At 42.1% G+C, this 25,618-nt stretch overlaps 1 protein-coding gene across 1 annotated transcript in view; it reads left to right on the top strand.

The window, feature by feature from the left end:
• The window catches only part of map3k5 (mitogen-activated protein kinase kinase kinase 5), a 186,942-nt gene that overhangs the window by 7,561 nt on the left and 153,763 nt on the right, over nucleotides 1–25,618 (top strand). The window lies entirely within an intron of this gene.

Raw genomic sequence — 25,618 nt, 5'->3', positions numbered from 1 at the left:
GGAAGTGTAGTGGACAGCGAAGAGGGTTAGCTCAGATTACAAAGGGCTCTTGAGCAGATGGGCCAATGGGCTGAGAAGTGGCAGATGGAGTTTAATTCAGATAAATGTGAGGTGCTGCATTTTGGGAAAGCAAATCTTCGCAGGGCTTATACACCTTTTAATGGTTAGGTCCTGGGGAGTGTTGCTGAACAAAGAGACCTTGGAGTGCAGGTTTATAGCTCCTTGAAAGTGGAGTCGCAGATAGGTAGGATAGTGAAGAAGGCATTTGGTATGCTTTCCTTTATTGGTCAGAGTATTGAGTACAGGAGTTGGGAGGTCATGTTGCAACTATACAGGACATTGGTTAGGCCATTGTTGGAATATTGCATGCAGTTCTGGTCTCCTTCCTGTCAGAAAGGTGTTGTGAAACTTGAAAGGGTTCAGAAAAGACTTGGAAGGATGTTGCCAGGGTTGGAGGATTTGAGCTATAGGGAGAGGTTGAGAATGCTAGAACTGTTTTCAATGAAGCATCGGAGGCTGAGGGATGACCTTTATAGAGGTTTATAAAATCATGAGGGGCATGGATAGGATAAATAGACAAAGTCTTTTCCCTGGGGTGGGGGACTTCAGAACTAGAAGGCATAGGCTTAGGGTGAGAGGGGAAAGATATAATTGAGACCTAAGGGGCAGAGGGTGATACATGTATGGAATGAGCTGCCAGAGAAAGTGCTGGAGGCTGGTACAATTGCATCATTTAAAAAGCATTTGGATAGGTATATGAACAGGAAGGGATTGGAGGCATATGGGCCAGGTGCTGGCAGGTGGGACTAGATTGGGTTGGGATATCTGGTCAGCATGGATGGGTTGAACTGAAGGGTCTGTTTCCGTGCTGTACGTCTCTGACTCTATCACCCAGGGTGTTATAGCATTCAAGGCCAAGAGTCTAGTCAAGGAAAATGGGATGAGTGTAGATTGCAGTGTGTTTTGGCAGTACAGACTCAATGGGCCAAAGGGACTTTTCTGTCAGGTCAAAGATATTGGAGCAGAAGTAGCATTTAGCCCATCGTGTGTTCTTTGCCATTCGATGAGCTCACACGTGATCTGATGATCCATAAGACTATAAGAAAATGGAACAGGAGTAGGCTGTTCAGCTTCTCAAGCCTGCTGTGCCATTCAATAGGATTGTGACTGATTCAACATTTCTCACATCCACTTTCCTATACTTGCCCTGTAATGCTTGTTCCCTACTGATCACTAATCAATCTATCTCAGCCTTGATTATACACAAGAATTCAGCCTCCACAGTTCGCTGTGGCAAGGTGTTCCAAAGATTCACAACCTGAGAAAAGAAATTCATCCATATCTCAGTCTTAAAATGACACCTCTTTATTGTGTGACTATGCCCTCTGGTCCTACAGCATCCCCCCCCCACCCCACCCCTCCTCCCCAAGGGGAAGCATCCTCTCAGCATTTATCCTGTCAAACCCTTTAAGAGCCCTCAAGGAGATCACCTCTCATTCTTGTAAACTCTAGTGAGTAGAGTCCTGACCTGTTTAACTTTTGCTCCAAACCAGGGATTATCCTTGTGAACCAACTCTGAGCAGCCTCCAATGAAATACAGTTTCTTAAATAGGGGGCCCATCCAGCTGACCGTACTCCAGATGTGGCCTCACTAACACTTTGCGGTAAGACCTCCCCACTCTTAACCTTCAAGACCCTCGAAATAAGAGTAAGCTTTTGTCAGCCTTTCTGATTACCTGAGTGCTAGCTCTGTTTTGGGCACACGCTCCCCCTCCAAGGTCCCTTTTTGTGTCAGCTTTCAGCAGCTCTCCATCTAAATAATACTGTACTCCCTTCTGAAATGAACAACTTCACATTTTTTAGTTTTATACTCCATTTGACAATTCTTTACCCACTTACTTAACCTATCCCTCTTGCAACCCACCTTTCCACCTTTTTTATGTCATCGGCAAATGTGGCTACAGTATGTTCACTTCACGGCATATAATGTAAATGGTTGTAGTCCTAGCACTGATCCCTGTAGAACTCCACTGGTTACAGGTTGTCAACCTGAAAAAGGACCCCTTTCCCCACTCGCTGTCTCTTGCCCAAGTCAAGTGTCAATTAGTCATTCTCTCTCTCCTTGCTGCCTCCAAAACCATGGGCTTTTATCTAATGAATTAACCTTTTGTACCTGGTTGAAAGCCTTCTGGACATCCAAATACAACACTTTACAGGTTCTCCTCTGTCCATTCTGGTTGAGACTTCCTCAAAGCTTTTAGATTAGTCAGACATGATATCCCTTTCATGAAGCTATGCTTCCTCTTCTTGATTAGATTATCACTTTACAAATGTTCTGCTATTACTTCCTTAATAATCAATCCCAACATTTTTCCAACAATAGATCTCGGGCTAATTGGCCAAGAGTTACCTGCTTTTTGTCTCTCTTCCTTTTTGAATCAGGAAGTTACATTGATAGTTTTCCAACCTTCTGGTATTCCTCCAGAATCCAAGGATTTTTGGAAAATTGCAGCCAATAAACCATTATCTCTGTAGCCACTTTTTTTAGGATCCTAGGACACAAGCCATCAAGGCCATGGGACCTTTCTGTATTCTTCTAATTCTCGCCTAAAGAGCAACCCCAACTTCAATTGCTTTGCAGTTGATGGCCATCCAAGGCTTTAAGTCACTGGACCCGAAAGAGTAACTCTGCTTTCTCTCCACTGCTGCCAGAGATTGATGAGGGCAAAGCGGTAGATGTGATATTACATGGATTTCAGTAAGGCGTTCAACAAGGTTCCCCATGGAAGACTGGTGAGCAAGGTTAGATCTCATTGAATACAGGGAGAACTAACCATTTGGATACAGAACTGGGTGGTGGTGGAGGGTTGTTTTTCAGACTGGAGGCCTGTGACCAGTGGAGTGCAACAAGGATTGGTGTTGAGTCCACTACTTTTCATCTTTTATATAAATGATGTGGATGTGAGCATAAGAGGTACAGTTAGTAAGTTTGCAGATGACACCAAAATTGGAAGTGTAGTGGACAGCAGAAAAGGTTACCTCCGATTACAACGGGATCTTGATCAGATAGGACAATGGGCTGAGAAGTGGCAGATGGAATTTAATTTGGATAAATGTGAGGTGCTGCATTTTGGGAAAGCAATTCTTTGCAGGACTTATACACTTAATGGTAAGGTCTTAGGGAGTATTGCTGAACAAAGAGACCTTGAAAGTGGAGTTGCAGGTAGATAGGATAGTGAAGAAAGTGCTTGGTATGCTTTCCTTTATTGGTCAGAGTATTGAGTACAGGAGTTGGGAGGTCATGTTGCGGCTGTACAGAACATTGGTTAGGCCACTGTTGGAATATTGTGTGCAAGTCTGGTCTGCTTCCTGTCGGAAAGATGTTGTGAAACTCGAAAGGGTTCAGAAAAGACTTAGAAGGATGTTGCCAAGGTTGGAGGATTTGAGCTATAGGGAGAGGTTGAATAGGCTAGGGCTGTTTTACCTGGAGCGTCAGAGGCTGAGGGGTGACCTTTATAGAGGTATTTAAAATTGTAAGGGGCATGGCAAAGTCTTTTCCCTGGGGTGGGGGGAGTCCAAAAGAGAGGGCATAGGTTTAGGGTGAGAGGGGAAAGATATAAAAGAGACCTAAGGGGAAACCTTTTCACACAGAGGGTGGTACGTGTATGGCATGAGCTGCCAGAGGAAGTGGTGGAGGCTGGTACAATTGCAACATTTTAAAGACATCTGGCTGGGTATATGAATAGTAGGGTTTGGAGGGATATGGGCCGAGTGCTGACAGTTGGGACTGGATTGGGTTAGGATATCTGGTCGGCATGGACGGGTTGGACCGAAGGATCTGTTTCCATGCTGTACATCTCTATGACTCTATGGCTGTGACTTTCCAGCAATTTCTATTTTAGTTTCTGATTTCCAGCAACCAAGGTTTTTTTTTCTTTAAATTCTGAAATTGCCTCACGAAATCTGTGTGACTGTGCATTTGTCTCCCACCCTTTCAGATACCCAGGAACTCTTATTTCCAACAAGTTTGTAGACTTGAGCCTAGAAATGCTGCTATTTCCAACTACCTCAACAACAGCATTCTATTTACTGAATTCTGCTGCTGCTGAAATTAAAGCTCTTGTGAGCAATTGGATTGTGAAAGCTATTTACACCTCCTCATGCTAACATTGTCATTAACCTCCAACCATAAAATGTTCAAAGAAATAAAATCAAACTTTTAAAGTATTGTAGCTTAGAAACAATGGAAACGTTGAGGTGTTTTGATGTCTTCCTTCATGATTACATTCTGTCCTCTCAACCTAGTCGTGATATTGTGCTTAAAATTGCTGTCTCTTTTTATTTTGTGAGACAAACGATTCTTAACAGTTCTTTGAGAAAATAAAATTATTTGTTGCAATTAGCTCAGAAAAACCACAATTGTCTGGATGATGAAAGCCACTATTGTGATGTATTTTTTTGAAACCATTGCAGTCTTAGGAAAACGTCGCTGCTTTCAGGATTTGAAAATTACATGTAACTGTATGACTAAGAGGATTGTTGGAAACTGGAAACTGGTTTTGTTTTGAGAGAAAAGCTTTCTCACACAGTATCTTGGCTCATTATAGGACTGTAATTTAGCACAATGGTACATGTGCTTTGTTACACCTGTTGTAGCATGTGCATTTTTAACAAATTGTGTTCAGTTAAAAATGTACAGGGTCTACATGTTTCTTTAGAATCTTTATTAAATAAAAATTTGTCTTGATGGGTTATGCAATTGCACCCAATTGACACAAGCTCTTAATTTTGATAAATCAGGTCAGCAGCGAGTAATTCCCATCCTGTCTTCTCAAAGCCTGTCCAGCATTTACAGTGCACATGTCAGGAGTGTGACGCTGCACTCCCCACTTGCTTGGATGAGTTCAGCCCCAACAACACTCAAGAAGCTTGATAGTACTGATGCACAATGGCAGCAATCTATACCATCAACAAGATGTACTGCAGTAACTCGAGAAGGCCCCTTCAACAACATCTTCCAAACCTGCAAGCACCCCCAAATAGAAGGATAAGGGTAAGAGGAGACTGATTTTTTTTTCTTAGGAAAGGAAAATAAAATAGTAGGCTAAGGGTATCCAATGTATGGGAACACCACCACCTGCAAGCTCCCCTCTGAGCCATATGCTACCCTGACTCCGAATTTTTTCGTCTCTCCTTGTTTATCAAGTTAAAGTCCCAGAACATCCTTGCTCACAACCCTAAGGGCGTACCTATCCCCCATGATTGCAGGAGTTCGGGAAGACTGCTGTCTGCCACTTTCTCAAAGACAATTAGCGTATCCAGCATCACCCAGCTTCCATGAAAGAATTTTTTAAAACTCAGCAGTCCACTCAGCATCAATGTTGCCCTGTCTGTAAAGCCCTGACGCTTATTGTAATCTCAGATATTTTGTGAAGTTCTATAAATTGCAGTCTGATTTTGATGAAAAGCTTTAACTCACAACTTGAAGTCATCATTTAAATCTATGTGTTAATTTCAGGAGAACTAGCCAGTGTGTCAAATCGATTATAGAGTCATAGAGATGTACAGCACAGAAACAAACCCTTCGGTCCAACCCGTCCATGCCGAGTAGATATCCCAACCTAATCCAGTCCCACCTGCCAGCATCTGGCCCATCTCCCTCCAAACCCTTCTATTCAAAATGTTGCAATTGTACTAGCCTCCACCACTTCCTCTGGCAGCTCATGCCATACACATACCACCCTCTGAGTGAAAAAGTTTCCCCTTTTTCTATCTTTCCCCTCTCACCCTAAACCTATGCCCTCTCTTTTGGACTCCACCACCCCAGGGAAATGACTTTGTCTATTTATCCCATCCATGCCCCTTATGATTTTATATGTGACAGCTGAAGTCACTTTCACCATTGATTGCGAGTAAGAGGGTTAGGGAGGTGAGAGTTTTCGCAATGATATAAATCTGGAGGAGATTGTGAAGATCGAATGGAACAAGGTCAAAAAGAGATCTGGAAATGGTGATCATAATTTTCAAATTGAATATGTTGGAGAATGAGAGTTGCTGGAATTCATCATTGACTATAATTGAGGAGATGCAAATTGTGGAATTCTGAGGGAGCTGCTGTTTCTGTTGGAGAGAGACCTTTTAACTGGTACTTTGTGACAAAGTCGGGCTTGAAGTGATGATGACGGGACAGTTGAAGTTGATGAATTTTGGTGAAGCTGATGACCATTGGGTGCCAAGAAATGATTTTGGCAATTGTGCAGTTTGATTCAGTTCGGTTCATACCACAATACTTCAGTGGAGCTAATCTAAGCAAATTGAAATATGTTTTACTACTACTTGTGAAATTAAAGGTAGATCTCAGTGAGAGTTTGGCTCTGCACCTGTGGGTATATTGTCAAAATTGCGATTCTCTTCCATGGATTATGTGGTGACAGTACAGATCCATGTTAAATGAGGAATTGTGATGGCATTTTGCAAATCCCATGAGCATCATTCAGGACAAAGTAAATGCACATGTATGGGAAGACACTAATATCAAAGTAGGTGTGCAACACTTGCGCATTTTCTAGGATATGTTCCAATATGCCTTAAGAGCTTGCAATTAGATAGTGCTTCTAATGTATTAACCAGCACAGGGTGCTTCACAAGGGCAGAGCTTATCAAACAAGGTTTAATGTGGCACCACAGTTTTGCTATTAGCACAGATGACCAAAAGCTTAGTTAGGGAACTGGCTTGTTAGGAGTACTTTAAAGCAGAAAAGAGAGAGTTTGAGAGATTTGGGAGGGAATTTTCAGATTAGAACTTGGGCAGATGAAGTCACAAATGAAAACTGGTGTTGTGAAAGAGAATAGAAATGAAGTAGAGTAGAGATTTTGGAGGGTTGTGACAATGCAGAAGGGTATAGGGAGGGGAAAGACCATGTTGAAAATTGAAAACCAGGTACAGTGGCTGAATGGACTTGGTCTGAGTTATGACTGAGTTCAGTTTTTGTAGAAAGTGGCAGATGTGATGCAAAAATTAGAACTACAGAAGTAGTTTGAAGTAATTTTGTGAGGTTGCAGGATGTGTTAACAATAAAACCCTAAGCATACTGTGGCGAAGAACTCCAATTCCTACATTCTATCCACTTTCCTAATATGCCTGAGAAGCATGGACAACAAACAAAGATCGATGGAAGAAAATACTTGCCTTTGAAATGTCAATGCTAATATGTATGTTAAAAATTCATATATAGACTGTAAGAAAAATTAAGAGGTTCTTGAAATTGCAAGAGCAAGAATAACTCTTTTAAAAAGTGGCTTCCCATAAAAATAACGTTAGCCATTTAACAGAGCTGGAAAGCTAGACTGATGCAGGAAAGATGTTTCCTTTCGTTAGTGAGTGTCGAACCACAGTTTAAAAATAAAGGGAATGTCATTCAGAACTGAGATTAGATAAATTTTGTTTTACTCAGAGGATAGTGACTCTTTGGAATTCTCTACCACAGAGGGCCGTATAAGCTCGGTGGCTCAGTGATTAGCACTGCTGCCTAACAGCTTCAGGGACCTGGGTTCAATTCCAGTCTCTGGCATCGTCTGTATAGAATTTGCACATAAGACCATAAGACATAGAAGTGGAAGTAAGGCTATTCGGCCCATCGAGTCCACTTCACCATTCAATCATGGCTGATGGGCATTTCAACTCCACTTACCCGCATTCTCCCCGTAGCCCTTAATTCCTTGTGACATCAAGAATTTATCAATCTCTGCCTTGAAGACATTTAGCATCCTGGCCTCCACTACACTCCACGGCAATGAATTCCACAGGCCCACCACTCTCTGGTTGAAGAAATGTCTCCGCGTTTCTGTTCTGAATTTACCCCCTTTAATTCTAAGGCTGTGTCCACGGGTCCTAGTCTCCTCACCTAACGGAAACAATTTCCTAGCGTTCACCCTTTCCAAGCCATGTATTATCTTGTAATTTTCTATTAGATCTTCTAAACTCCAATGAATACAATCTCCGGATCCTCCGCCGTTCCTCGTATGTTAGACCTACCATTCCAGGAATCATCCGTGTGAATCTCCGCTGGACACGCTCCAGTGCTAGTATGTCCTTCCTGAGGTGTGGGGACCAAAACTGGACACAGTACTCCAAATGGGGCCTAACCAGAGCTTTTTAAAGTCTCAGTAGCACAACGGTGCTTTTATATTCCAACCCTCTTGAGATAAGTGACAACATTGTATTCGCTTTCTTAATCATGGACTCAACCTGCATGTTGACCTTTAGAGAATCCTCGACTAGCACTCCCAGATCCCTTTGTACTTTGGCTTTATGAATTTTCTCACTGTTTAGAAAGTAGCCCATGCTTGTATTCTTTTTGCCAAAGTGCAAGACCTTGCATTTGCTCACATTGAATTCCATCAGCCATTTCCTGGACCACTCTCCCAAACTGTCTAGATCCTTCTGCAGCCTCCCCACTTCCTCAGTACTACCTGCCTGTCCACCTAACTTCGTATCATTGGCAAACTTCGCTAGAATGCCCCCAGTCCCTTCATCCAGATCATTAATATATAACGTGAACAGCTGCGGCCCCAACACAGAACCCTGCGGAACACCGCTGCCATTCCGAAAAAGAACCTTTTATCCCAACTCTCTGCCTTCTGTCAGACAGCCAATCCTCAATCCATACCAGTAGCTCACCTCGAACACCATGGGCCCTCACCTTACTCAGCAGCTTCCCGTGTGGCACCTTATCAAAGGCCTTTTGGAAGTCTAGATAGACCACATCCACTGGGTTTCCCTGGTCTAACCTACTTGTCACCTCTTCAAAGAATTCCAACAGGTTTGTCAGGCACAACCTCCCCTTACTAAATCCATGTTGACTTGTTCTAATCCGACCCTGCTCTTCCAAGAATTTGGAAACCTCCTCCTTAATGACGGATTATAGAATTTTACCAACAACCGAGGTTAGGCTAATTGGCCTATAATTTTCCATCTTTTGTCTTGATCCTTTCTTGAACAAGGGGGTTACAACAGCGATCTTCCAATCATCCAGGACTTTCCCTCACTCCAGTCACTTTTGAAACTTCTCAACCAACGCCTCCGCTATTTCCTCAGCCACCTCCCTCAGAACTCTAGGATGTAGCCCATCGAGGCCAGGAGATTTATCAATTTTAAGACCTTTTAGCTTTTCTAGCACTTTCTCTTTTGTAATGACAACTATACTCAACTCAGCCCCCGAATCCCTTTAATTGTTGGGATATTACTCATGTCTTCCACTGTGAAGACTGACGCAAAGTATTTATTAAGTTCTCCTGCTATTTCCTTCTCTCCAATCACTAGGCTTCCAGCATCAGTTTGAAGTGGCCCAATGTCTACTTCTGCCTGTCATTTGTTTCTTATGTATTGAAAGAAACTTTTACTATCATTTCTAATATTACTGGCTAGCCTACCTTCATATTTGATCCTCTCCTTCCCTATTTCTCTCTTTGTTATCCTCTGTTTGGTTTTGTAGCCTTCCCAATCTTCCGATTTCCCACTGCTCTTGGCCACTTTATAGGATCACTCTTTTTCTTTAATACATTTCCTGACTTCCTTTGTCAGCCATGGCTGTCTAATCCCTCCCCAGATAATCTTTCTTTTCTTGGGGATGAACCTCTGTACAGTGTCCTCCATTATACCCACAAACCCCTCCCATTTTTGTTCTACTGTCTTCCCCGCTAGGCTCTGCTTCCAATCTATTTTTGTCCATTTCCCTCTCATGCCCTCATAATTACCTTTTATTTAACTGTAACACCATTACATCCGATTGTGCCTTCTCTCTTTCAAACTGCAAACTCCCTGTGTCTCCCCAGTTCAAAAATGTGCAGGATAGGTATATGTAGAGTAATAGGGTGGGGCAATGGGTCTTGGTGGGTTACTCTTTGGAGGGCTGGTATGGACTTGTTGGGCAGAAGAGCCTGTTTCCGGAGTGTTGGGGTTCTAATGCATGCTGTAATGCAAAAGCAATAGAAGTGTTAATGTTGAGTGTTTCCTGTGAACTCAACATTTCTACACACTGCCAGTTATTGTGATATCTAAATACTTGAGACATATTTTGTAGCATTGGTGGATCAGGTTAGTCTAATGAATGTCATACATGGGCCAGAATGTCTTGGAATTGGACCCAGGTCAAGTATTGTCTTTTGGTTTCTGAGTTCGGTTAAAAGGACAAACTGAAGACTGCAGGAACTACATGGCATTTGCCACACTGTTTCTCTTACAAATTTGATACCAGGATAAGAATCTGTAAACTCTTAACCTCTTACTTTTGCTAATGAAGCATGATCTTTGTTTACCTTTTCCCCTCCTACTTTCCTCATCCCCAGTACAGCAGACAGAAATTCCCTGAGAAATTACTCAATCTTCTGGGGGAATTGTTTTGGATTCTTCTACACTCCTGGGGAAGTGACTCACTATCATTCTAACAAGCTACAACTATTGGTCTCAATGTGTTTGTGCTTATTTTGGGGGAAATATTCTGACTGTTCTTATGAAACATTGTTATGCTGGGAACTGTTTATGACACGTTGCAGTGGAAGCTAAATCTTCCATCTGTTGAAAAAAATTAAACTCAGCTTTTGGCATGCATGTTGTCATGGAAACTATGACCCTGTTATCAACAGTAGTGATGATAACTAGGTGTAGTTGACTACCAAGGTGCATGTCATTCTGCAGTTCTGACATTTCAGTACAATCTTGCCGTTGATGTTGTGGCCATTTTGTAGATCATTTCCCCTCTCTGTTCAGATAATGCTTCTGTATTATGCAGCAACGTATCTGTTTATATTCCCATGTTCCTTATCAAGACTAGCCATAAGCTATAGGAGCTAAATTAGCCATTCGGCCCATCTAGTCTACTCCATCATTCGAACATGGCTGACATATTCCTCAATCCCATTCGGCTGCTCTGATAGACAGGTAATTTCTGTCATAGGTAAATTTCTAACGGTTGCGGCTTGTAAAGTTAAATAAATATCTCTTTGTACATGCTTAAAGTGAAATAATGGGAACTAACCTATGTCTTTTTTTTCTCCCTCCCTTACTGAGTTTTATTTCACTGATATTTTGAAATAATTTTATATATGCCAGAGATTAGTATTCAAGATGAAGGTATGATCAATCCTGGCTAAGTAACCATAACTAACCTACCGGCAAGTGATTGCCATTCAGTCTGGTTCAGAATTCCTATGATCCCACAAATCTCTTTGGGATCTGTCTCTGAGACATCTCTGGAGCCCAAGTTAATGTGATGAAATACAGTTGCTTTGGGAATCCACTTAGCTCAGTTGGCTTGATTGTTGGTTTACAGAGCATTGTGATGCCAACGGCATGGGTTCAATTCCCATCACTGGTTTGAGGTTACCATCAAGGACTCTCCTTCTCATTCTCTTCCCTCACCTGAGGCCTGGTGGCCCTCAGGTTAAATCACCACCAGTAGCTTCTCTCTAATGACAGAAGCCTCTCTGGTCTGGTAAGACCATGGAGACACAACAACAGCATTTCATTTGCTTGTATCAGTGCAGCTCCAACAGCACTTGGAGATTGGCATCAACCAGGACAGAGCAGTCTGCTTGGCTCTCATTCAGCCCTCTAACAGGAAATAAATGGTAATTACAATTTATATAGGTAAGATCATGCATAGAACCAGTAAGAGAGAATAATAATCAAACTCATTCGTACACTCCTGGGTGCTTCAAGAAAGAATTACCAAATAAAATTTGACACTGAGCCACATGAGATTTCAGGACGTGTGACCAATACCTTAGGCAAAAAGATAGGTCTTGAGTGTCTTGAAAGTACAATGTTAGATTTGCATGATGCACAAACTAGTTTCAAACAAAAGACTAAAATTCTTGCAGCTACTTTCAGCAGCTGTTGATTTTGTGGAATGTCTGTGCACTGAGCTCCTATTTGCTCTCTTGTCTGTGTTTAAGTGAGTTCTGTTTGGAACTGCAATCCCTTGTTTCAGTAAGTGAGTTTTTTTTTGCCAGTCAAATGCTTTGCTCTCAGCAGTGACTAATTTTAGTTAACACAGGTAAGAAAGGATATTAAACTACAGTTCTTGTTGCCACTTGATCAATTTGCTTTTGACAGCATTTGAAATCTTAATATTTTCAACAATTCCACCGGCTGTATAAATGCGAGACATACACATTTCCCTTCAATAAACTAATGATTTTGATAGGCTGGAGTTCAAAGGTTCTTGTGACCTTGGCCCATATACTCTGACTAAAGTCCTTTTGGCAACATATACATGAGCTTTCCTTTCAAAAAAGTGAAGGCTGAAGCCTTTTTGATCAATGCCTTTCAAAGTCGTACTCAAAGAATGTAAACAACAAAATTCCCACACATGGTACAAGTAGTGCAGACTTCTTGATGAGGGAAATAGGGTGCAGACAAATTCTTTTGTTTTTGCAAAATGGCTTTGCGTACGCCTTAACACACTACAGTGCAAAATCTAATTTGTGTAGACACTTCACTCTTTTTGAGTTTGCAGCTAGTGTTGTTATAGCTGTACTTTAAGTGAACCAAAATATTTTACTTGCACATAGACATTAGTGCAGGAATTATCAATTTTTATTTTGCCTGCATATGCAAAGTACTTTTTTTGTAATGATTTCTTATGCCAGAGATTTGCTTCAGAACTGAAGTAATATCAGTCCTAGTTGAGAAACCAGAATATACAAAGTGACCTAGCAAGTGGCTTCCATTCAAGATGGTTCAGAATATTCATGTCTGGAATTCTCAATGCGACCTGTGTCAAAGGCATCAATGGGGCAACTGGATTAAAATGAGGCTATTTCTAAACACGTGGGGTTTTCAATGATGTCTTGGCTGGCTGAAAGTCCTATTCACTTCTTATGTACTTCAAAATGCCTGGGAAACTTTTTAAAACATTTTTCAAAAAGTTGATTACACCTCTTCTTCAATAGATAACAATTGGTGTGATGTTTCTTTGTGGTCAAACTCACTCACTATTAAAAGATGAATCCAGTGCAGCAGTACTGTGTAAGCAGCGTTAATATTTATACAGCAGCACTATTAGCCTTGAAGTGAAACTAATCCCAACTTCTTCCGCTTATGACCACACACGCCACTTCAGAGCTTGCATTTTTACGATACTGTCAGCGAAACCCCAGTGTGACTAAAATAAATTGATCAGTTTTTCTGTCATATATATTCGTTTTATCTGTCATGTCCCATTCATCTTCTTTTCCTTTCCATTCCAGGCTATGAATAGAAATTTCAGTATCCTTTATGTAATTTATTTATTTAAAATAAAATAGTCTGGCAAGTACATTTGCATAGTTTTCTAGAAATGAGTTGAAAATGTGTTTCTTATCATTTTAACCTTTTTATTAGGTAGGAAAAGGTCCTGGGAGAGTTAGTGATGAATGTTCCGTAGACTGAGTCTTGTAATACAGTCATCAAGTCCTACAGCATGGATGCAGACCCTTAAGTCCCACTCATCTATGCTGTCCAGACATGTCAGTCTGACCTAGTTCCATTTGCCAGCATTTGGCATCCCTCTATATCCTTCCTATTCATACACCCATCCAGATGCCTTTTAAATATTGTAATTGTACCAGCCTCCACCACTTCTGCTGGCTTGGTCATTCCATACATGCACCATCCTCTGTGTGAAAAAGTTGCCTCTCAGGTGCTTTCTAAATCTTTCCTCTCTCACCTTAAGCCCTCTAGCTTTGGACTCCCCCAACCTGGGAAAAGGACCTTGGCTATTCACCCTATCCATGCCCTTCATGATTTTATAAAATCTCTATAAGGTCACCCCTCAGCCTCTGGTGCTCCAGGGAGTCAAGCCCCAGTCTATTCAGTTTCTCCCTCAAGCTCAAATCCTCCAGACCTGGCAAAATCCTCGGAAACCTCTTCTGGGCCCAGTACCAGATTCGTGGCATCGGCAGAGGCTGCATTGATGATGGGCTCGAAGCGAACTCACAGCTATGGAGCCGAGTTTGGACTGGTGCGGCATTGGTAGCATCTGCGTGGTAAGGTCCAGTGAGGACTCATACTGGCAAGGGCAGCAGTGGAGTCAAGATGGCAACTTTTGTTCCAACGTTGACAACATGACAAAGGAGACTCATGTCTTGCCACTAGGTCCAGGACCCATGGTAGAACACTTAAGAAGAAGTGTTGTAATGTCAAAAATTTTATTTTTCTGCCTTTATATTTTGTGTTTTGGTTTATTTTTATGTTTTAAGATGGCGTGAGAGAGTGGCAACACTATACAACACTTAACAAAATACATGTCACAATAAATAAGTCCAAAATCAAATCAAGTTTAACAACATCCTTCCTATAAAAGGGCAACCAAAATTGTATACAGTGTTCTAAAAGTGATTTGATTTGATTTATTTTTTGACATGCATACTTATTACAAATATAGTGAAAAGTGTGGTCGCCACTCTCCGCACTATCTAAAACACAAAAACCAAAACACAGAATATAAAACGAGAAAAATAAAACAATAAAGTTCATCTTATAGTTTTATTTCAATAAAGCGAGGTGGTCTTTGGAACAGCTCCTGCTTCTAACTCAGCCACAGGCCTGGATCTGGGCTCCTCTATCCTGAGTCTCGAGTCCCTGTTGCTAAAGCGACTATGCTGCTGCCACTGCTCAACAAAGAATCGTCGTTCTCCTGCACCATCTTGCCTCCTCCAACGCTGCTGCTGCTGCCGCCATGTGTTCACTCTGGGCTGACCTTGCTAATGCAGCCGCCACCAGAGCCGCAGGGTCCTGCACTGGGACCAAACTCGTTGCTGTCTCTGCCCAGGCCTAGCCGCAGGCTTGCTCCTCACTTGTTGAGCGACATCATCCTGAGGTGGAGCTACATCTACCTTGTCCTGGTGTTGTTGGTACCCCCATCTGATGGCTCCTGTTCAACATTTACCTGACCTTGCTGCTCCCTGGCCTTGCACCACCATCTACATCCGCCCACCCATGTAAGGCCTGCTCACGCCGATACTGTTGCAATCAAGGCTTTAAAAATTTTGAAGGGAAGTGGCTTCACCAATGTCCTGTACTGATGTAACATGACATCCCAGCTCCTATACTCCGTGCACTGACCAATGAAGGCAAGCACACCAAACACTTTCTTCACCACCCTGTGTGTCAGCGACTCCACTTTCAAGGAGCTACTCACCTGCACTTCAAGGTCTCTCTATTTGGCAGCACTCTCCAGCGCCCTGCCATTAGCTGTGTAAGTCCTGCCCTAGTTTGTCCTATCAAAATGCAACACCGCACATTTATCTAAGTTAAACTCCATCTGCCACTCCTCGATCCATCTGATCAGGGTCCCATTACACTCTGACATGCAGCATGACTTTCCGAAGTGTTAATAAAAATATTTTAAATCTTCATTTAATCAAATTAATGAATAAACATGAAAACTGTTAAATTAACAAATGTGCACAGTCAATAGCGCTGGATAGATTAGGAAGGAAAATAAGTCAGTAAAGCTTAGTTTTGATGTTTCAGCTCTTTGCGAGAGTAGGTGTTACAAATGTTATTTTGTGAGCAATTTACTTGCTGACTTAAGTGGGACCTGTTTTGCACGAACAATGAGACATGGTTTACCATGTGTTGTGGTTTTGATGATAATAAACACTATATATACATATACAGACACACTCTTTTATAAAACCTCTAATTTCCTGAGTAACCTTACAGTTCTTAAATGACTGTGTTCTCACATTGGTTTGTAATCTGCTTTGGAAGCATAAGATGGTACGTTTATACTGTCCTGATTACAACTGGCTGAGATGAAGCAGAGACTATTTCTCTTGCTCCCAAGGTTCCTGCTTCTTGGTGCTGACATTGCCTCTGGATTGTAAAGCTTCTGATTTGACTGGCCTCTTTAGATACAGTCCTCTAGGAAGAATGGAACAAAAGACAGTCTTGGATATTGTAATTTCTTGATTAATTGAGCAGACTGTGGGAGACCGGCTCTCTCCGGTTCCACCTGAAACTGTGATCTATTGTTCCACCTGAAACCTTGCAGCGTTGTCCTATCAAGGTGAATAGCTTGCATATCTGACTGACTGGTTTGATCCAATTTGAAAGCAAATTTCACAAGCTTCCTGTTTTACTATCTCCATTCTACTGTCTCATTAACAACTACAGAGGAACCTCGATTACCTGAAGAACATGGCAGGCAGTATTTTGTTTGGTTAATCAAATGTCAGATAACATAGTTTAGCCAAGCATCAGATACTTGTGATCTTGCCAGATAATCCGATATTCGGATTATCAAATGCCGGATAATCAGTTTCATCAATCGTGGTACTTGGTTTGCATTTCTGTCAAGCCCAGTGCAATTCCCAGTTTGGTGTTCAGTTGGCCAGTTTGCCCAGTGTGCAATTCATTTGGCCAATATTGTATTAGTGTCCCAAAACAGCTATAATTTTACTTATAGGGGGCATTCCATTGCCTACAGTATGAGTTGGTAGATCAAGGGAGTGAAAGGAACGAACTGTTAGCCTTGATTTCTCTCCTCAGTCACACTGTTTTCTGTGCTTTCAATCTCTTGCTCCCTCTCCAGTTCATTGATAGACATATTCCAAAAGTGGGCGAAAGTGAGGACTGCAGATGCTGGAGAGGAGACTCCAGATTAGAGTGGTGCTGGAAAAGCACAGGTCAGGCAGCATCGGAGGAGCAGGAAAATCGACATTGCAGGCAATAGCCCTTCAACAGGAAGGGCTTTTGCCCAAAACGTCAATATTCCAAAAGTGGCCTAACCAGTGTCCTACACAGTGGCAACATGACATCCCAGCTCTGATATTCAATATTGTGGCCAATAAAGGCAAGCATACCAAATGCTGCCTTCACTGCCCTGTCTACCTACAACTTCACCTTCAAGGAACTGTGAATCTGCACCTCAAGGTGTCTTTGCTCGGCAACACTTCCTGGACCCCTACCATTAACTGTATAAGTTTGCCTTGACTTGTCTTACCAAAATGCAACACCTCACACTTAGATAAAAAAATGCTATCTGCCACTCCTCAGTCCATTAGCCCATCTGATCAAGGTCCTGTTGTACTCTGAGATAATCATCTTTGCTGTCCACTACAACTCTAATTTTAGTGTCATCTGAAAATTAATAACTATATCACCTATGTTCACATTCAAATCATTTATATAAGTGACATAAGCAGTGGACCCAGCACTAACCCTTCCGGCACACCGCTGGTCACAGGCCTCCAGTCTGAAAAGCAACAATCCACCACCACCCTCTGTCTCCTATCTTCAAGTCAATTTTGTATCCACGTGGCTAGCTCTCCATGGATTCCATGTGACCTAACCTTGTTAATCTGTCTACCATGCGGAACCTTGTCAAATGTCTTTCTGAAGGCCATCTCGGCAATGTCCACTGCTCTGCCTTCATCAATTCTCTTTGTCAGTTCTTCAAAAAACACAATCAATTCAGTGATTTCATTTGAGAAATTAAGAACTTTGGATTATGCTGCCCCCATTAGATGAACTCTCAACATTTTTTGGTTTGGGGCAAACATAGAAATCAACCTTGGGACAAGTTCAAAGGTGTAAAATCCAAACTGAGCTTTTGAGCAAAGTAAATGAGCTTGTTGAAGGAGGCTTTCAATTAAGCAGAGCCATAGAAATAGCTTTAGCTAGCCTTATATATTTACGTTAGCCTTTTAAAGAAGGTTTGGGACTTTTAAACTCCATAGTTCTGGGAATGTGGGAGCCCTTCCCTTAAAGGAGAACATGATTTGTGTGTGAATTCTGTTTTGCTCAGTACAAGGTTTGCTGCGTTGAGTCAGTAATGAAAGGTCCCACTCCACACACAACCACCATCACTATCACTCAGAAAGACCAGAGAAAGGTAAGTGCATTGATTCTCCTCTTGTCTGATCAGAGTTACAAGGGGGTGGCGATGGCAGTGAGTTTGGTCCCAGTGCAGGACCCTGTGGCGGCTGCATCAGCAACAACTCATGGCAGTGGTACTGATGGAGGTGAGATGGCGCCGGAGAGCGGCGACTGTTTGTTCCAGCGGCAGAGCCATGGTGATGCACAGTTACAGCAGTGTCATCACAGTTAGCAGCAGGGACTCATGGATAGGAGTGGAGGAGCCCAGGTCCAGGCCCGTGGCTGAGCTAGAAGCGGGAGCTGTCCCAAAGACCACCTCTCTTTACTGAGATAAGACCATAAGATGAAGTTTATTGTTCTGGCTTTATTTGTGTTTTAAGATGGCACCGGATGCTGGCAACACTAAACAACAGTTTTTGCTGTATTTGTAATAAATACACATGACAATAAATAAATCAAGGCCTTTGACAAGGTACCGCATGGTAAATTATTGAATAAGGTTAAGTCTCTCAAGATTCAGAGAGAGCTAGCCAAATGGATACAAATTGGCCTGAAGATAGAAGACAGAAGGTGATCATAGAGGGTTGTTTTTCCAAACTGGAGGCCTATGACCAGTGATGTTCTACAGGGATCAGTGCTAGACCTACTGTATAAGTGATTTGGATGAGAATTTAGGAATTCCTTATGAAGGGCTTATGCCTGAAATGTCGATTCTCCTACTCCTTGAATGCTGCCTGACCTGCTGTGCTTTTCCAGCACCGCACTCTCGACTCTGATCTCCAGCATCTGCAGTCCTCACTTTCTCTTCCCTGGAAATGTAAGAGGTATGGTTATTACACTTGCAGATGATATTGAGATTGGTATAGTGACCAGTGAAGATGCAACACCTGCCCCTTCACCACCTCCCTGCTCACCATCCAAGGGCCTAAACAGTCTTTCCAGGTGAAGCAGCATTTCACCTGTACCTCCTCCAATCTAGTGTCTTGCATTCATTGCACCTAATGTGGCCTACTCTACTTTGGAGAAACCAAATGTAGACTGGCTGACCGCTTTGTTGAACACCTCTGATCTGTGCACAAGCAGGACCCTGACCTTAACACAGGGTGCTGCTCGCATGCCCACGTGCCTGTCCTCAGTATGCTGCAATGCTCCAGCGAATCACAGCATACACTGAGGGAGTGGCATCTATTCTTCAGACTACTCACTTTACAGCCTTCTGGAGTTAATATTGAGTTCAACGTCTTCAAATTGTGATCTGATTCCTATTGCTTCCCTTTCTTTTAGCTTTACTTGTCACATTCTCTGTCACTATGTGCTCTCTCCCACTCCCTTCCCCACCCCAGTGTGACTGTCTGCTCTTCCCAGGCTGGCAGTTAGATACACCAATATTCTGCCATTCTCACATTCCAATCACTTATTCTGAACCATCAATGCCTGTTTACCCCCAGCACTCCCCCCCCCCCCCCCCCCCATTATAACATAAATGCCAACCCTCCATATTTCATGACTGCTCAGATGAGTCATCTAAACTTGAAACATTAGCTTGCTGCCCCCTCCATTGATGCTGCCTGACCCACTGTGATTCCAGCACTTTTTGTTTTCAGTACAGACTCCAGCATCTGCAGTAATTTGATCCTACAGTGAAGGAATACAGCAGGGTTTTGTTCAACTGGGCCAGTGGGCTGAGAAATGGCAGACTGAGTTTAATGTAAGTAAATGCAAGGTGTTGCATTTTAGTAGGTCAAACCAAGACAGGACCTACAGTTGATGGTAGAGTCTTGGGGAACTTTACAGAACAAAGAGATCCAGAGGTACAGGTTCATATTTCCTTGAAAGTGGAGTCACAGGTAGACGGGGTGGTTAAGTAGGCTATGGGCATGCTTGTTTTCATCGGTCAGTGCTTTGAGTATTGGAGTTGGGTTGTTTTGTTGCAGTTGTACATTACGTTGGTAGGGCTATATTTGGAGTACTGTTGGCAGTTCTGGTCGCCCTCCAATAGAAAGGACATTAGTAAACTAGAAAGAGTGCAGAAAAGATTTACAAGGATGCCATCTGGATTGGAAGGTTTGAGATATAAGAGGCCAGATAGGCAGGGACTCTCTTCCCTGGAGTGTGGGAAACTGAGGGGTATGTAAAATACAAAGCTAGAAGGCATGGGTTTATGGGGAGAGTTACAAAAGGGTTCAGAGGGGCAATGTTTTCATACAGAGGGTGGTGAGTGTCTGGAATGGGATGCCAGAGGTACTGGTGGAGGCGAGTAAAATTTCTTCATTTCAGAAACATTTGGATGGGGAAATGGATGGGATGGCTATGGACCAAACACATGAAACTGGGGTTAGTTTAATTGTGAAAACTGGACGGCATAGACAAGTGGGCTAAAGGGCCTGTTTCCATGCTGTAAGAAAAAAAAATCAAATCCAAAGGAAAATTTGGGCCAGTCCTGAATTAACATTCACAAATTGCCAGGGTGTGATTTTAAAAATGATTCTTCTGCAAAAATATCCACCACAAGATTATTTCCTGTTTTATTCACCCTCGTAAAACGGGATTTCTTTTCAGACTTCCATTAACATGTTTCAGAAGATTGTTTTCTGGAAAAGATATTCCATTTTATTAGGGGGATAAAAAAGGAAACACAGTGGTTATTTTTATAGACAGGTCATCTGGAGAATGAGAGTTTAAATACCAGCTGGCAGCTTGAGAATAAGGTAATAATTGGATAGCTTTACGAACAGGCCAGCTGAGGGATGATGAGCCAATTGGTCATCTTCTCTGCTGTAGCATTTTGCGTCCAATAAGAATCAAGGAACATGTTGCATAATTGGACAATTTTCAAATTTCTTTCGCTACTTCCTTATGTTCCTTTTTTTAAACAAAAATGTTGTATGTTTACCCAAATTATTTAAATCTTTTAACAACACAAGTTTTGAAAGCTTCTCTTGTGCAGATGCATTTGCCTCCAGAATCCATATACATTTTTCTCTGTGATTTCTCTAACATGTTTTGACTGTACAGTTTGGTACTGTGTTTACTTTATTACATTTCTCTCTGCAGTGATTGAATACCTAAAACTGTAGGACTTCACCCATTTCATTCTTAGCTATTTCAATACCATATACGGAACCCTTCATATTGCTACTTTCCCATTATATACAGTGCTTCATACTTGCTCAATTAAAAATCATCTGTCACTGTACACTGTTATTCTCTTTTTATTTAATCCTTCTTGTAGAATGCTATCTGCCTTCATGCTCAGGTTAACAATCCCCTCCCAGTTTTGTACCACCTGAAAAATTGTGTTGTGCTTCTGAATTTGAGTCAGTTTAACTTAGAATGAAGAGAAGTTTGAACACAAGTTTCTGGACAGTTTCACACTGCTATTCATCCCAACCCCCCACTCATGGCACATCAAGCACTATCTACTTTCAATTCTGAAACCCGTTTTCTTAAAATAATGATTGCGTGATGTAAATCAGCTGACAATCTTACTTTTTAATTGTGTATGTCGATACTTTCCATCAATGATTATAGTTTCAAATAAGCTATTACTTGAATGACACATTTTGTTATGGGTAGTGAGTAAGATTCAATAATGATGAATGGTAACTAGTTTGACAGGCTGGTCAAACATGGACTTCCTCTACTGTCTGAATTAATGTCAATTTATGGGTTTAATGAAGCTACCTTTCAGTGAGTTTTCTTTTTTTGTTCATTCAGAGGATGTGGGTGTTGCTGGCAAAGGCTGTCAAAATGACCCATCCCTAATTGCACGTGAGAAAATGGCAGTGAGTGGCCTTTTTGATCCACTTCAGCCTGTGGGCTTAAAGAGGGAGTTCCTTAATTTTATTCCAGTGACAGTGAAGGAACAGTGAAGGTGATTCTCGTTACAAGTCCGGAAAGTGAGGAGTTTGGAGGGTATGGTCCTAAAGCCATACTTGGTCAAACGCTGCTCTGATGTCACTTCTGGAATTTTTACCTCTAGAGGTCTGCTCCTTTGTCCATGTTTGGAACATGGCTGTAGTGAGATCAGAAGCCGTTTGGCCGTGGTAGAACCTAAGTCCAGCACTGGTGAGGAAGTTATAGCTGTATAGATGCTACGTGATAGCACCATCAGTTACATGCCTGGCCACTTTTTCTGGTGGTCAAGAGAAGGCTGATGGTGGTGATAATTGCCAAATTACTTTTTTCCTGTACCTAGAGCTGCGTATCAAGGCTACAGCTTTCATCTTTTGGTTCCACTTCACTCCCAGTCTCATGATCTTCAGCCAATGCAGATATGCAGTTTGGATGATCTCCCTATGAGACTTTTCCAGGGAGTGCCTGGGAGAGATCAAGTTTTGTCTTGGTCGATGAGGTGGGCATTGACTCTGACTCTGGTTAGCTGCTCTGGGGTGTCTTGAATTTTATTGAGCTGTTCAGAATGAATAGTGTAATTCCTTGCATACCCCTTCTAACACTCTCTTGTGAAGAAAGCTAGTGTTACATTTGTGCTAAATAAAGTATCCCTCGTGGATAGAAAAAGCTGTCTGCACACTGAACTATTGGAAGATTGTACCGTGAGAGCCATAGTTGTATTACGACATTTTTAAAGAATATATACTTTTATTGAAAAATAGATTTTTTTAATATTACAACAAATATAAAACAATACAATTCAAAACAATACAAAGAAAGAACACCAAAAAAAGTAAAAAAACCCAAACCGCCCTCGCGTATAAATGTATAAATATGTATTTAAAAACTAAATAAATAATAACCAACAACAAGCTAATAAATAATAATAGCTCAGCCAAACAAAGCACTCACTTTTGAATATTGAGAGCATTAATTTTCACATATTCATATGTTCGCAGTTCCCCGTCTCTGGACATTGGACTCAAAAACAAACACAATCGTTATGGCTATATAAAAGCGCTTGTTAGCGTGGCAGACAAATCTGTGCCCGGGTATTCCAAAGAGGGCCGCCATGTCTTATAGAAATTCTCAGTCTTGTAACTATATGTATGGTATACCATACTTGTGAGAAACTCCAAGTGGATATGCTCCATAATAATCTTCCGCCAACCCAAACGCCTGGGGGATTTTCGGGTACCCAACATTTTCTTGCAGAGAAAGTGAGGATGTTGAAAAGGTTTTTCTTACGCGCATCTACAGGGAACACGCTGGGCAGGCCACGAAGAGAGATCGGGTCCTTCTCCACCCTTACACCCAAAATTCCCTACATTGCACCCACCACAGCTCTCCAGTATGTTTGAAGCCTACCGCAGGACCAGAGACAATGGGTAAGAGTGCCCGTGTCAACCTTACACTTTGGGACATGTTGAAGATACCCCTGATTTAAAGTTTGACAAATGATAAGTCAAATGGACCCTGTGGAGAATCTTCAACTGTAAAGCATGGGTCCAATTGCAAATTGATATTTTCCTCATGTTTTCCCAAATATCTTCCCATGCCTCTTAGGAGACCTCAATGCCTAGCTCTCTCTCCCACACCCTGCAGAGTCGATCAAACTCACCTGAGGGGGTGTCCCTCAATTGATGATATAAAGTACTGACAGAAAGTGTACTCTTAGCACTGAGCACCCTTCCCTCTATGTTGGATTCATAGGGATCGGTCAGAAGTGTAGTCTTTTTTTGAATAAAATCCTGAACTTGGGGAAAAAAAACGAAAAGGTCCCTGTTAGATAGTTTGTACTTCTGTGCTAACTGATCAAAGGACATCATTGTCTCCCTCAAATAAATCTCCCATGCAACACACATCCCTAGCTGCCCAATGTTTGAATCCAGAATCTATCATCCCAGGTTGAAAACCCAACATAACCCACTATAGGTGTAAGAAAAGATATTTTGCCAATATTGCCTTCCCTCTGTCAAATTGCCCTCCATGCTTTAACAATATTGATAACTGTTGGGTTATGGCAATATTCCCTCACTGTCCTCACTTTGTCCAAAAACAGCAAGCTAGTAAGGGAGGGGGACTTTGTCTGAGAAGTTTTGATATCTAACCATATTGAAAGAAAGCCCCCACACTCCCAATCACTCACGTAGGATAAAAGCGAGTTAGTTGATAGTTTTTAATGTCCCGGAGATCCACTCCCTTCAATCTGTGAGGCATTTGCAATTTGCAATTTGCAATTTAGCTAATTTAATAAGGGGCCACTTACCATGCCAAATAAAAGAGCTGAACGAGCCGTTCAGTCTCCTGAAATGTTTGCTTATTGAAAATCGGGGGGAGCATCTGTACAGGGTACAACAAATGGGGGACAATATTCATCTTAATAAACACTATCCAACTTAACCATGAGATCAAAAGCGCCTCCCATCTTTGAAGGTCTTGTTTGATTTTGTCAAATAATTGAACAAAATTAGCTTTGAACAGCTAATCCAGAACTGGAGTAAGGAAAATGCCCAAATACACAAACCCCCCCTGGGACCACTTGAATGGGGATCAATATTTGCCCTCAATACCTAGCACCTTTTGTAAGATCACCCATAGACATAGCCTCTGATTTTGCAAGATTAATCTTGTACCCCGAAAAAGTGCCAAACACACTGACACATCGCATCAGGTGAGGCACTCAAACTCCAAATTTTGACAAAAAAATGAGGACATGGTCCACGTACAACAAAATCTTATGTAATTTTGACCCCACTTCTGGAGTCGATATATTGGGATCCCTATGAATGGCCTCCATCAATGGTTCAATCACCAATGTGAAAAGCAGGGGCAAAAGGGGACAGCCCTGCCTTGCCGGCTGCCCCTAAAATGTTAAACTTGCTTGATCGTACCTCAGTGATGATAACCGCAGCAAGAGGATCACTGTAGAGAACATTTACCCATCTTCTAAAGACTTTGCCCAAGCCAAACCGCTCCAGAGTATAGAAAAGGTACGACCACTCAGCTCGTTCAAATGCCTTCTCTGCATCTAGAGAAATCCCCAATCCCTGTATTGACTGTTGTTGACCTGCTTGAATTACATTAAGCAGCCTCCGAACATTATTGGAAGATCTGCAGCCCTTTATGAAGCCCGTCTGGTCCTCTTTAACAATAGAAGGTAACACAGTCTCCAGTCTTAATGCAAGAGTCTTAGAGAGGATTTTAAAGTCCACATTTAAGAGTGAAATCGAACTGTACAAAGCACAGCCCTCTGGGACCTTTTTTAAGAACAAGCAAAATATTGGCTTCTCTCCGAGATGACCAGCGATGATCATGATGAGTTATTGAACATGTTGAGCATCGGGCCTGACAATATGTTTATAAATTCCTTACAGAATTTGCTGGGAAGTCCATCATGAGCAGGTGCCTTTCCATTCTGAAGCTGCTTCACAATCTCCTGCACCTCTTGCTCTGATAAGGGGGCATTGAGAAAAGACTGTTGTTCAGGGGTCACTCCTGGGAGCTCCAGATCCTTGAAAAAGGACTCCATCTTGGCCCACCCCTCCTCACAACCCTCCGATTGGTATAACTTAGAGTAAGATCACTGGAATGCCACATTAATCTTTTTGGAATCGCATGTTAGGTTCCAAGACCCTTCCCTAATTGACATAATGGCTTGAGGAGTGTTCCTTTTGCTGGCGAGATATGCTAGGTATTGCCTGGCTTGTCACCATGCTCATGCGAAAGTAAGCTCCTTTGCTGTCTGCGTGAGCACGGAATTCGATGCAGACCGCAGCGTAGTAATCCTCTGTAGCTTGACCAATGAGGGCCTGTCAAAGTAAACCTTCTTGACTGCCTTTAACCGTGCTTCGAGAA

Source organism: Chiloscyllium punctatum, chromosome 3, assembly GCF_047496795.1.
Source record: "Chiloscyllium punctatum isolate Juve2018m chromosome 3, sChiPun1.3, whole genome shotgun sequence".
NCBI classification, from domain to species: domain Eukaryota; kingdom Metazoa; phylum Chordata; class Chondrichthyes; order Orectolobiformes; family Hemiscylliidae; genus Chiloscyllium; species Chiloscyllium punctatum.
The sequence above is the reverse complement of the archived record's forward strand: the minus strand, read 5'-3'. Positions and strand labels throughout refer to the sequence as shown.